We start from the raw sequence: 14,198 nt of genomic DNA on the forward strand, positions 1-14,198 counted from the left end.
CTCACATGTGCATGCTCAGTTCAAGATGCTCTCACATAAGACCCTTTCTGACCTCCTCGGTATTAGAAACTTCCCTTCAATTACAGTGCTTGTAATTAAACAAGCAGTAAGGATTTTATTTAGTAAGCCCTTTGAGCCAGGTATTGTAGATGCAAAATTAGAAATAGTCTCTGTTCTCAAGAAGTTGATGTTGAATTCGGAGGCAATATACATAAATACAAACATACATACATATGTAATATGCTATATGTATAGATGTATATGAATAAAATATATACAGAATAAGAATCAGGAAGGTAGTTTTAGAAGATGAGGGATAAGGAAAACCCTTAGATTGCCATGACAATTTAGCTGAACAAAACCAGGCATTTGAAGAGACAGAGATGAGTGCATCTAAGTCAAGGACAGCCTGTAGAATGACACAAACATGGGAAGATGAGTGCCATGCGTAAGAAATAGCATGAAGGCCAATTTGATTGGACCAAAGAGCACATGAAGGAGTCACATATGTTTAATAAGACTTGAAAGACTGTTTGTAAGAATTTCATAAAGGGCTTTAAAAGTCAACGGAGGGAATTTTTGTTTTATACTAGAGGTACCACAGGCATTTATTAAGCAGGAACTTAGCATAGTTAGATACATGCTTTAGGAAGATCACTTTCCCAGCTTCTGAATTAGAGAAGACAGAGACAGTGTAAAGAGATTGTTGGAAGGATATTAAAGTAGTTCAAGTCAAAGCTTATAAGGGTTTGAATTTGGCAGGTCCTCATGTAAATAAAGAGAATGATAGATGTGAGAGAGGTGTAGGTAGAATTAGTGAGATTTTGTCATTGAGTAGCTATATGAAGAGTGATAATTGAGGATAATTTTGACCTGTAAATCTGGTTGAAAGGAAAGATGATGACCTAAACAGGAATAAGGAAGTCAGGAAGAGTGGTGGATTAGGTGTTAAAAATGATGAGTTCTGTTTTGGGCATGTTCAGTTTGAACACATTTTGTATTTACTTATATGGATGCTTCTCATATTAAATATCAACTTTTCGGCTTAGTATTTATTGCTTTTCACAACCTGGCTCTGCCATACTTATCTACTTACTGTTCATCACACAGGACTCTATCTGCCATCTCTGTGGCTTTGCAATGACGTTCTCTCTTGCCTTGAGGGTTTTCATCCCTATCTCTTAGAATTCCTGACCTCCTTCAAAACTCTCCTCCAATATCGTCGTCTGCAGGAGGCTTTTCTCAATTCCCCCAGTGTTTGGTTGGTTTTTGAAACCCTAGAAGGTTAACTATTTTTCCTACTCTGTATCTTGTATATACCTTTTTGGATGCATATATTACCCACCCACACTTCATAGAATTTGAGCTCTTTAAGGGCAGGGACTATTTTGTTTTGTTTGGTTTGTTTTGCAACCAGGACAGTAACTGGCACACAATAAGCACCTAATAAGTGCTTTCTGAATCAAAATGATTTTGTCAATCAGTTTCATCCCAAGCTCCCATTAAAAATTTATACCCTAGATAACTTCTTCTACTAAAACCATTCCCTATTTTTATACTAGATCTTTCCTGTTTAATTTTAAATCTTTCCCTTTTGGACTATATTCAGAGGCAATAAAGAATAGCTGACTCTCATACTACTCATAGAAAATAGTTAATGTATTCCAGCAATCTTTTCTCCTCTTAATATTTGGTGACTCTGGGTCAAACACCCCCAAACAACATGAATGTGATGACCCATTCAAATATCTGTCCCCAAAGTGCTGATATTACCTACACTGCCTATCACTGTGACCTTTAGTGCCTGCAAGAGGGAGGGAGAAGGAGACCTCTGGATTCTCTCTGGCAATAAATTCTGATTTCCTATTGTCTCTGGTTACCATGGTACACATAGAAAATACCACTGAAGAGTCATAGGGCAGATGTTGAAATGCGTCAACCCTCCCACAGGGGTCATGTGATTGACCCAAGTTTATCTGGAGTCATCACTGCATTCTCTGGAATAAAACCCTAATGCCCTGTCACCAGCAGTCACCAGGTACCAAATACTTAAATATTTCTTTATACAACCTACGTTCTGTACTTCAGTTTGTTCTTTTGAGTATACCCTTCAAAGGGCTATATCTCTGTAATTTAAGGGAGATCTCTAATATTGAGGAGGTCAGAAAGGGTCTCATGTGGGAGCATCTTGAACTGAGTGTGTAAGATAAGCACAACAAAAAGAGAGCTAGAAAGATGCTCCAGTGATAGTTTGTGGCTGGTTATACCAGCATAGAAAAAACATTCAAAAATACAGAATCACAATGCTCAGTGTTGGACAGGACCTCAATATCCATCTAGTCCAAAAGATCCTCCAACAAGATTCCCTTCTATAACATACTCTATAACACGCTCTATAGGATTTGAGTTGAAGACTTCTAGTGAGTGGGAATATATTACCTCAAAGATAGCCCATACCACTTTGGGCTAACTCTAATTCTTGGGAAGTTTTACCCGACACCAACCTAAATTTGCCTCTCTGCCACGTAACAACAGGAACAAGAACTAATCAGGATTACTCTGGAAGAAATACAAAATGTTTTACATCTAATATCCCATTTTAGTGTCTACGCACAGTTCCTAGCCTTCCCTCTGGGGCCAAGCAAAACAATTCTAAATGTCTACACAAGACAGTCCTTCAAACACTCTGGACTTTCACTTCAAGCACTTCAAACACATAATGACTTGCTCTTTCCCAACCTTCCCTCCAAGACTTCTGTTTTCCAGAGTACACATTCCCATTTTCTTCATCAGTCTCATATAAGGTGATCTTGAGGTACCATTCAACACATTCTTTCAACAACTATACATCCAATGACTTACCTTATGCATATCATTACGTACTCATGCTATATGTTCCAGACTCTGATATTAGGAAATGGTTTTCTCCATTTTACCCTGTCAAAATCATACCAGTTTTTTTTCTTATTCCCCCAATGCCCTGAAAGTTAGACAGTTCTAATCTGATAAGTTAATTAATGGCTAATAATACCTTTCTGTGTTTTTGCTCCTAGATTATATTTGGCAATAGGCAATAAGAAGACTAGAGGAGAAGGAAGCTCAAGGTTTTAGTACCCTTCAAATCATATTACAGTAGTTTCCATCTAGAGATAAAAGTAGCCCTATGTAGGAAGAATAGGGAAATAAAAAAGTAATTGGACTGTTAACAGAAACAAGCAAACCAGAGATCCAAGTTGCAACTCATCAAGTGGCATTCCATGTTTATCCTGGGCAGTTAAGTCTATCTATCTAAATTGTGAGTGGAAAAGGCCTCATGTAAGTGTCAAGTATTGCTGCTATTAGCAATAGAGAGGCCAGTGGCTTCTATCACCTTCCCGGATCATCTCTTTTCTCAGTCTTCTGAAAAGCAGCATAAGCAATTTTCACTGAATAATGGTCATAAAATGGGGTGTCAGGGAAAATCACATTTACAGAAACAGAAATCAACATAGCAAGACTTTCTTTTCACCTCACCAACACTACTTACTGTCTGACCTGGGCACACTGAAGAATGAAGTAGTTAAAAGGACAGTATGGAACAACATCAAGGCACTCACCCTCCACCCTCTAAGAGGTTGTATTATTAAAGCTAAACCTGTGGAAAATCACTTGCAAAGAACTCAGCTGCTTTTTTTTTTCCCTGAAGAGAAATTGCAAAGTGAAAACCATTTTAACTCTAGTCACCCATGTGGCCCCCAACCATGCACTAGTGAGGAAGCAATAAATTCAGTGCCCAAATACATAGAAATAAGGTACACTCTCTTGCTGATACAGAATGTTAAAACTATATGCATTGTTTTAATTGAAAATCCAAAAATGAGAACTGGGTAGCATGGACATATTTAGCTTCTGGGTGCTAAGAGTTGTTCTTGTTTGTGAAATGTAATAAAGATATATCTGTGTGTATGGATATATTTTACCCACTTACAAAATGAAGTTCTTTGTTGCTCACACTTTCCCCTTTGGTTATGTTGCTCTACTCTTAGAAATATGAACAATTACTATACTTTGTCTAGCATAAAGACTGAAACCCCAAAGGATGAATTCCCTTACACATAGAGGTATCGATATAAAATAAGAGAGCATTGAACAAAAGCCAGAATTTATCTACCCGAGTGACTGCTGTCTTTCAAAATAGTGACCATGGTGGGTTGCACAGTCATTCAAATGAAATTCCTCCTGCTCAGAATATTTTGAGGACTCTTCTTTTGAAATTATCTTCATAGTCATTTAACATTCCATAAAGAAATCCAGCCTCATCACTTTTCGGTCACATCCATTTCTGAAATACTGTTGAGAATGATCATCTACCACATTCATTAGACTTTCCTTCAAATTACTTTGTAATATTTCCCCAAATTATATCCAACTGAAGGTATTCAATTTGACAAATATTTGTTGAATGCATACTATCTATATCTATTAGTCATTGGTAATAGAAATATGAAACAAGTCATTTCCCCTCAAATATTTTGGAATCTAAAGTGAAGGCTAAGATGTGCCCAAGTGATTATAATATAAAGCATAATTTGATAAGTACAGAAAAGATATCCAAAACATTATGATAAATTTGAAGAGGAAGAGATAATTTTTAGATGGGGGAATCAATCAGTCAACATTAGTGAAATGCCTACTATGTTTTAGGCACTGTATTGGGATTACAAAGACACCAATAAACCAGGGTCTATCTCTCAAGCAGCTTGCATTCCTTGAGGGGAGGTAACATGTACAGAGATCATGAAAGTCTTTTAAAAAATAAATATTTTATTTTTTCCAAATACATATAAAAACAATGTTGAACATTCTTTTTTTTAAAAAGTTGAGTTTCAAATTTTCTACTTTCTCCCCTCCCCTCTCTTTGAGAAGGAAAGGAATTTGACGTAGTTTATACATGTACAGCAATATAAAAGATATTTCCATATTAGCCATATTGCAAATGAATATACAGACCAAAGAAAAAAAGGAAAAATCAAGAAAATAAAAAAGCATGCTTCTCCCTGCATTCAGAATCCATTAGTTCTTTCTGGATAACATTTTTCATCATACATCCTTCAGAATTGTCTTAGATCACTGTATTGCAGAGAATAGCTAAAACATTGATAGGTGATCATCAGCATACAATATTGCTGTCCTGGTTCTGCTCATTTCATTTTCCATCAGTTTTTTTCCAGGTTTTTCTGAAGTCATCCTGCTTGTCATTTCTTAATTGAACGATAGTTTTCCATCACAATCATTAACCACAACTCAATCACCATTCCCCAGTTGTTGGGTATCCTCTCCTTTTCCAATTCTTTGCCACAACAAAAAGAAGTGCCACAAATATTTTTGTACATAGAGTCCTTTTTATATTTAATATTTAATCTCTTTGGGATACAGACCTAATAATGGTATTGCTGAGTCAAAGGGTCATATGGACAATTTTGTAGTCCTTTGATCATAGCTCCAAATTGCTCTCCAGAATGGTTGGATCAGTTCACAACTCCAACAACAGTGCATTAGTGTTCAAGGAAATTTTAACAGTTCGGTAGCACCTGAATCTTGAGGGAAAGGAAAGGGTTTCAATAGGCAGAGATTGATGAGTGGTAGCATAGTCTACCATTGATCACACGCACACACACATACACATGCTTACGCTGAAGACAATGAAATATGAAAAATTCAAAAGCAATGGAGCATTGTTGGAATATGCATGCTACATCCCAAGGTGACCTTTGAATTGGACAGCACACAGTGAGATCTATACAATTTTAAATATTTATTTAGAAATCTATTTCATTAACTTATCATCACACTATGTATATATTTCAAGGAAGTTAATGTGAATGAGATCTGGAGACAAAATAGTGGAACAAACATTAGAGATTTGCAGTTCCCTATCCCATTCTTATGACAGATGCAGTGATGACTTTTGTGCATGCATTCTCTCCCTCTAGCCATTCCCACACAGAAAGATCAAGAGTCCTGTGCATTTAGTAGGTGAATCCATTCCCCACTCCCACTGAAGAGAATCCCACATAATCCAAAATATCAAAGAGAATCAGAATATAAAAGAGAAAAGGGGAGAAGAGAAAGAAAATTGAAAAGGAAGAAAAAGAGGGAAAAGAGAAGGAAGAAGAGGTAATTTGATCTTTGATTCAATTTAGCACAAATTTTGATGTGATATTCTCTCTTGACATCGGAACTAGAATAGAAAATCTATTTTTTTCTACCATACTGGGAACTAATTAGGAGAAAAAGTAACAAGTAGGCATTATGCCTCAATAAATGTAATTTTTCCTCTCTTATCTCAACTGACCACACTGTTCCCTATAGGATATTCAATGATAAAGAAATGGAAATAATCTGAGTCCCTAACTACTCTAGTGATAGAGAGACCATTTCCATTAACTGCCCAATTCCAAAGTCCATTGAATGAGTACAGGTCACTCCTTTACATCCAATTTCGCTCTAACCCCATGTATAAAAAGTGTGCTGTGCACCAGGAAAAGGAAAAAAATAATCCTGCAAAATAAATTCTCTGGCCCTCAAGCTCATAGTCAGTATGTTCCATGATATTTAAATAGTACCAAAAATCTCAGAAACCTAATATTGCCATCATTCTCTTACCCTTCTTGACCATCAAGAATAAAACACTGAAATGAGTATAAACGTAGCCAAAATTCTTTAACAAACTCTGAAATATTTGGTATTTAGCTTTTGCCACTGAAATTTCTTTCCTCAGAGAATTTTCAAACTCATCACAAAGGATAAGCGAATATGTTCCAACAACACCTTCTCTTCCAGACGTTTAAACATCAGTCCATGAAGGCAAGGGCATGAGGTATGCAATACGCAGCAAGTTCTGTTCAAAGTGCAGATGAAGCATTCCTGACAGTACTCACAGGTGCTGAGCTCAGGCACCGATGACAGAGAGGGTGTATTTCTACCTACTCCACAGGATGTAAGCCAGATACTAAGGGTGTGCAGATCAGGCACTCAGATCTGGCAATATGTTTGTATGGAACAGTGCCAGGTGAATAGCATTTTACCTGTGTGATCTGCTTTAGGCAGGGGAAGCCAAGAAAATGAGCCCCCCAATACACACCTAGGTCCTAAAAAAAAGTATCAAGCCATGGGCCTAAACTAAATTCAGTATAAACTGTCTTTCTTTCTTGTCCATGAATAAGCCTTGTTGAGTGCTTTCTGTGGGTAGGGTATGGTGATAGTTCTTTCTTCCCCAAAGGACCTTAGAGTACAGTTGGAGAACTAAGTCAAAAATGTTTTCCTAAAAAAATAAGAAATTTTCTTTGAGACTCTTAAAGCTTCTGTTTCTTAACCATATGATATACAAAATAATTTAAGGGGGTGGGGGAGGGAGAGAAGAATGCTAAGCTAGAACTCAGGAGATCTGGATTCCTGTCTTGGCTTTGCCACTAATCAATTATGTTTGGAAGTTTAGATTTGAAAAAAGAACTCAGAAACCACATAGATTAGCTCTTCCTCATTTTATAGACGAATAACTCAGTAATTTCTTCTCTGGAAGGCAAGCTTTCTTTTCTTCATCCATTTGCTGCATGCAACTTTAATTTAGCTGAGGACAAAGAATTGCAGAACCAAACACAGGTAGTGCTTAAAGAGCCCTCAAGGGCAATTTAATACGGCATTCTCATTTCAAAGATGAAGAAACTGAAGCCAAGGGAATCTGTGACTTGCCCAACACTACCTGCATAGCTGATGGTAGAGCTGAGTCTAGAATACTTGTCTACCTGACTTCCATCACTCCTATTGCTTCTAGATCACACTGTATGTTGAAGAAATTTCACTGATGATATTATATGGAAAGGGCAAGAGCCACAACTAGAGTGAGATGCCCAAGGCTATGCCCCAGAGCACTGAAATTCAAAGGGTCTTCAGCTGGTAATAATAACAATTGACCTTAGCACCTCATGAGCAAGTAACATTGCTAAAACTAGGAAGCTACTAAATGGTCCACTCTGACTCCTTTGCCTAGGATACATTTTGTGGCTTGCCATTGTCTCCAGAATTGCTAGTAATAGCTCTGAGAAAGAAAGGAATCCTGGTCTACTAAAAAAAATGATATATTGTTTCTTTAAGGCCATTTTTATATGGAGCAGTTTCATAATGAAAAACGTAGAAGCTTTGTGTAAAGGGAAAAAAATGAAGTCAATAATTAAAGCACACAAAGTATTGGTGTTGTTATAGATGAACATCTTTTATGCCAGAAAGGCATTAACATTTGATGTCTGACTTTCTTTTCTGGGAACTTACATCTGCTGGTGTGAGGAAAGTCTGGAATGAGTGGTTGAACCAAGAGATTAAGCTGGCACCTCCATGCCCAGGTTAAAGATTCAAGGCTCCTACATAGAGAGAGTATGGAGGTACTGCAGCACCTGTTACCACAGCATTAAGAAGAGGTTTGGGAGACCAGGATTTTAGGAGGAGTTTTACCACTACCATCCTAGATATATGAACTTGGGTGACTTATTAACTTCCGGGTCTATTTCCTAATAATAATTCTTGTCTACGTAATTCTTATATTTGTGAAGTAATAGTTGTGAATGCACCCTTTTAGACAACTGAAATAAATTAAAGGTTTAAAAAAAATGCAAGTGATGCCACCAAATGGAGATATAAGCATGGCACTATTTATTCATATTTTTTTCCAAAGGAAAACAAGTAACGCCTCTCAAATTATCTCACTTTTCTTCTGCAGGCTTGAGATAAACTTTAAAAATCATATAAACAAAGATCTTCAAATAGTCAGTACATGAAAACTCTTCTAGTAAAAGATTAAAGAAACTAATTCTCTGCTAGGTTAAGATATACTTGGCCATGCAAAGACTCTGGAAGCTTATCAGGCTTGATGCCTTAAAATAGTATCTGAATAGCTCCTGCATTTGACAGGGCATTAAAGAACTGCAAGATACAGTAATTCTAAGTACTTGGCATAAATTGTTATAACCAAAAACTTGTTTTCGCCTCAAGATGTCATGGTGAAAACTGTGATTTATCACAACCCAGGGATTCAGTCAAGGCTTATAAACTATTAATATTAAATAAGTAGGAAATGTATTCTAGCAATACAATTTCTCCAGTGTCCTTTCGTTGGTAGGACTGGGGATGTAAGAAGCTACACTTGGATGTGGAGCCCTCCACAGCTCCACCATATTAGGTACGATTCCAATGGCACACATTTGTGTGCCCACTATCACCTTCATTTGGCAAAACCAATGTTTCCTTCTCTTTAACGCTGGGAGAGAGACAAAGAGGTCCCTACCTGTCCAAAAGATCCATAACCCTTTTCTCTTATTAAATACTCATTTCCTTTTACCAGATACTTGCAAATTATATGCAGAGGTATTACAAAGATGACATTAATAAAATAAGGAAAAAGAAAAGGTGGCTAACATAAAAGAAAGAAAAAAGCACCACAGTTTTCATTTCCCTCATTATCCGGATTGATCATCTAAGTGATCTAAACAATCAATCAATTAACATTTAGTTAGTGCCTAGTCTTTGTATTATGACATTATAGAGATGTACAAGATGAAGTTTACTAGTTGGAGAATCAGTCACGTACATATAAAAAGGTAACCCACCATCCAAGGAAGTAGATGTCAAAAGAGTAATCTATACAGTGAGTATTGTAGGAGTTCAGAAGATGGTATAATTAGTAAGGTCAAGAAAGGATAAGTAAAGGACTAGAATTGGGGCTTGAAGAGCATATGGGATTCTAAAAGCCACTGACAGAAAAATATAGAGAAGGTGGGGAAAAAAAGGGCATTCCCAAAAGGAGAATGAGGTGAGTAGAATCTAGGAAAAGCACAGAAGTTGGCTTCATGGATTGTGAGGAGATAACTTTGGCTAGAGTTCATGTAAAACAACGGTAAAAAATAAGATGGGAAAAACATACAATTAACTTTTGATGGGTTGTGTTGTCTTTTGTACCTACTTGATAAACAAAGGTTGTAGAGCATAAGACTTTTTTTTGTACATAAATTATAGCTCATTCTTCAATCTTTTGGCAAACTGAGGCATCCTGGGAGACATCATGGCAATAGGGGCAGTGAGCCAGTTTGGGAAGCAGGAAAAGTTGAATTTAAGTTCCAGCACTAACACATACTGGCTATGTAACCCTGGGCAAGTCATTTACTTACTTACTGCCAAGTCATTTACCTACCTACTGCCAAGGAAACTCTCTAAGATTATGAGATTCAAGAAAAGTGCCAACCTGCTTGGTAGAAAAAGTTTCTTAAGTGAGTTCACATTTCTAAGGTCTTTCTCCATCCATGGCAAACGTCTTCATTTCAGTTGAAGATCAGTGAATCACACCTTAATTCCCGTTACTCCCCACATTTTTTCCCTGTATTCTTCTACATGAAGTCCATCACACTAAATGTGAAAAGCTAGCCTAACCAATTTGAGAAGTCAACATGGACACAAAACATCTTCCTAGACTCTTGATTGAGTGGTGGAACTGACACTTCCCTGGAGAAAATGTGATTGAACTGCAAGGGGTTTCATTTCAAAGAGGTCAATTATAGGAGAAGGTCTGGGGGAAAGAAAATACTTAGCACATGAAAAGATGCCCCATTACCCCAACACTGCACCCACCAGCGTAAAGGAGTTCTTGTTCCTAATTTTAACCAATTTTGTTCCACATGTCATGACTGCTGGAGAGCCTGCAAACATGAGCACAGTTAGAATCACTGCCCCCCAATAATCAATACAATTAAATGAGAACTGAATGAGCACTTGGGCAGTAGAAAGGTGCCTTCTTGTTTATGGACCTGAAGTCACAAGGTGAACTTATAGTGAAGCTTAGAGTTCAGCTAGGGATAGGGAGACAAGACAGAGAGACAGATATCCATATAATGTGATGTATTATGTACTTAAAAGAATGATACCCTTTTGGAAAGAAAATTGCAATTATGCTAAGTAAGAGAATAAATTGTCTATGCTATTTGATCCAGAGATTCCACTGCTAACTATATACCCCAAGGAGGTCAAAGCCAAATGGAAAGGTTCCATATGTGATATTTAAAGCACCATTATCTGTGGCAGCAAAGTACTGGAAATAAAGCAAGGAATGGCTAAACAAAATAACGGCAAATAAATGTAAAAGAATATTAATTGGCCCTAAGAAATTATTAACCAAGAATTCAGAGAAGCATGAGGAAATAATATTTAGTTAGTGCCTACTCTTTACATTATGACATTATAGAGATGTGAATAAAGCACTGTGAAATTAGAAGAACCCAGAAAACAACATGCAGAATGACTACAACAGTGGGAATGGAAAGGAATAATAAAAAGGTGAACACTGTGTACTAATAATGATCAAGTTCCTCTCAGAAGAGGTGAAGAAATACTCGTACCATTTTTTTGACCTTGAGCAAGACATTTGACCTCCTTGGGCCACAATTTCCTCATGTGTAATGTGAGTAGTTGAACTAGATGGCCTCTGAAGTCCTTTCTAGCTCTGGATCTATTATCCTGTGATCCTAAGATCCTCCCTTTCCTCATTGCCTATTCTATGAACCTCAATTAATGCTGGCTAGTTTTGCTAAATTGCTTCCTCTTCCCTTCCCTTTCTTTTCTTATGACAAAAACGCATGGGTAACTAGCCAGGGGAAAGGAGAGGAATATATTTGCAAATAATAGTTATAAGAAAAAGAAAAGATAGCATTAGTTAAAATAAAATCAAATCAGTGGCACCAACAGTATTTCTTTTATCTTTCTGCATAAGAGCTTGAGTAAATTAAATGTCAAACTTTAAGGGAATAGGGATCAGCTTTTTACACAATTCAAATCATCCCCTATGCCAGGTCTACATGACACATGGCCTGCTTGTGTCCACCAAAGGATTTTGGGCAGCTGTCACGTGACCCCAGGCAACCAACCATCACCAGTCATCACTAACCCATGGTTGATTGCCTTGGGCCATGTGGCAACTACCAAAACTTTTTTGGCAGGAAACAGCCTGCAGGCTGTAATCTGTGCATGCCTGACCAAACTCTTCATGTATCTGATGGATACCTTAATGCAAAGAAAATTAAGTTCCATTCCCTTCAGTTGAGAGTATAGTGAATTGTATCGGCAAAGGTATCAGACTCGGAGTCAAGAGATTTGTGTTCTACCCGTCTCTTCCCACTGTCTCACTGTAGGGTTTAGGCAATGTATTTAGCCTTTCTAATGCTTCACTTTCTCATGTGTAAAATGATGAGATTATACTAGATAACATATATATGTACATATATATATAAGTTTCTTCCTTTTGTGATATTGAATGCAATTTGATAAGCATTCATTTATTGCTCTCTGTGTGCAAGATGTAATTTATTCACCACCTATTTAATTAGCACATTTTTGAGATTTTCTATCTGATGATCAAATAGACTTCCCATTAAATTCTCCATCAAACACTTTTAGGGCACTTTGATGTGGCCTTGAAGTGTTTGAAGAGTTTTCATATTTCAGTGGAAAGCCAAGTAAATAAATATCTTGAATTTGGATTAAACTGTGTTATCTGAAGGATGGCCCCATAGTTTATCTCATCCAGGCTTTAGATTCACTTTCAGAGGGATGTAGAATAGTTATTATGATCTCTTATTTATAGGAAAGGGAACTGAGATGCAAAGATATTCATTTACATTTAATAAACATTTAAGTTCTTTTTGTGAGATGCTCATGTGAGACAGAGAAGTAAAATATAAAAAAGTATGTGAAAAGTACATTACATAAAACAAAATGCTAAATAAGGATGAGGGGAGGACCTTATTGACTGGGTGGATTAGGGGGACTTCATGAAATAGGTGACATTCCAGTTGGGCTTTAGAAGTGAGTTAGGAGTTCAGCAGGCAAAGAAAGGAAGCAATATTCCTAGTATAGAATATAAACAAAGGATTGGAAGTGGGAAATCACAAGGCTTATTTTGGGGACAGGAAATAATCCAGTTTGGCTAGAGCTTAGAGCATATAGAGAGTAAAAGGAAGGAAAGAGGGTAGCATGGCACCAGAGTAGGAAATAACCTAAATGGAGGTTAAACTTTCCTTAGTAGGCAGTAGTGAACAACTAAGACTTCCAATAAGACCATTCCTAAGGAATCTTGGCCATCATATAAATGAATGGACTACAGTGGGGAAGCAATGGAGACAGGAAGAATGGTTCAGAAACTCTTTCAATAGTCCAGCTGGATAGGACTGAAAGCCTACACCAAGGTGGTAACAGCGGAACTAGAAAAGAGGGAGAGTATGTGCAAGAGATTTCAGAGGTAAAACGCACAGAAGTTAGTAACCAATTGGATATGTAGAGAGAAGAATTGAAGCCAACACTAAGATTCTAAATGGAACGGGGGGAAATCAGATGAATAGTGGAGCTGCAGAAGAAAATGGAAAAGTTTTAAGAAGGGTAATTTGCCCAGATTGGAAGGTAGAATATCTAGCATATAGCAAGCAAGTTATAAATAGCCACTTTTAAATTTTGAAATAGTTATGTGTTCTTGGATAAGTTACTTACTCTTAATAGGGGCAGCTAGGTGGTGCAGTGGATAGAACACCAGTGCAGGAGTCAGGAGAACCTGAGTTCAAACCTCACCTCAGACACTTGACACTCACTAGCTGTGTGACCTTGGGCAAGTCACTTAACCCCAACTGCCTCATGCTGGGGCATCTCCAGTCATCCTGATGAATATCTGGTCACTGGATCCAGATGGCTCTGGAGAAGAAGTGAGGCTGGTGACCTGCACAGCCCTCCCTCACTCAAAACAAAGTCAAGTGTAAGTCATGTCATTATTTCTCTGATGGCATGGTCTTCTTCGGCAACAAAGGATGAACACACACACACACACACACACACACACACACACACACACATACACACTTACTCTCAATGGGCCTGAGATTTTCTTCTCTGTAAAAAGACTGGACCAAGTACTTCCATCTTCTAAGATTATTTGGACCTGCAGTTTCAACTTCAGAGCCTATGAGTTCCCACATCACTTACATGCCACAGTCAGGCTATAAGGTGATCAAATTATCTCAGTTGGCTGAATAAATTAAAACATACACCCATTATCACACGCAACTTTCTTTCTTCCCTATGCTTTCTTTGTTATCCTGGAGTAGAAAAATCCTGACATAAAACAAACAAACCAAAAA

The 14,198-nt window shown here is 37.4% G+C and overlaps 1 protein-coding gene across 1 annotated transcript in view; it reads right to left on the reverse strand.

Annotated features, from left to right (window-relative positions):
• DPP6 (dipeptidyl peptidase like 6) overlaps positions 1 to 14,198 on the reverse strand; it is a 1,325,443-nt gene that overhangs the window by 1,110,969 nt on the left and 200,276 nt on the right. The gene's annotated exons all lie outside the window — the stretch shown is intronic.

Source organism: Notamacropus eugenii, chromosome 3 (genome assembly GCF_028372415.1).
Source record: "Notamacropus eugenii isolate mMacEug1 chromosome 3, mMacEug1.pri_v2, whole genome shotgun sequence".
NCBI lineage: Eukaryota > Metazoa > Chordata > Mammalia > Diprotodontia > Macropodidae > Notamacropus > Notamacropus eugenii.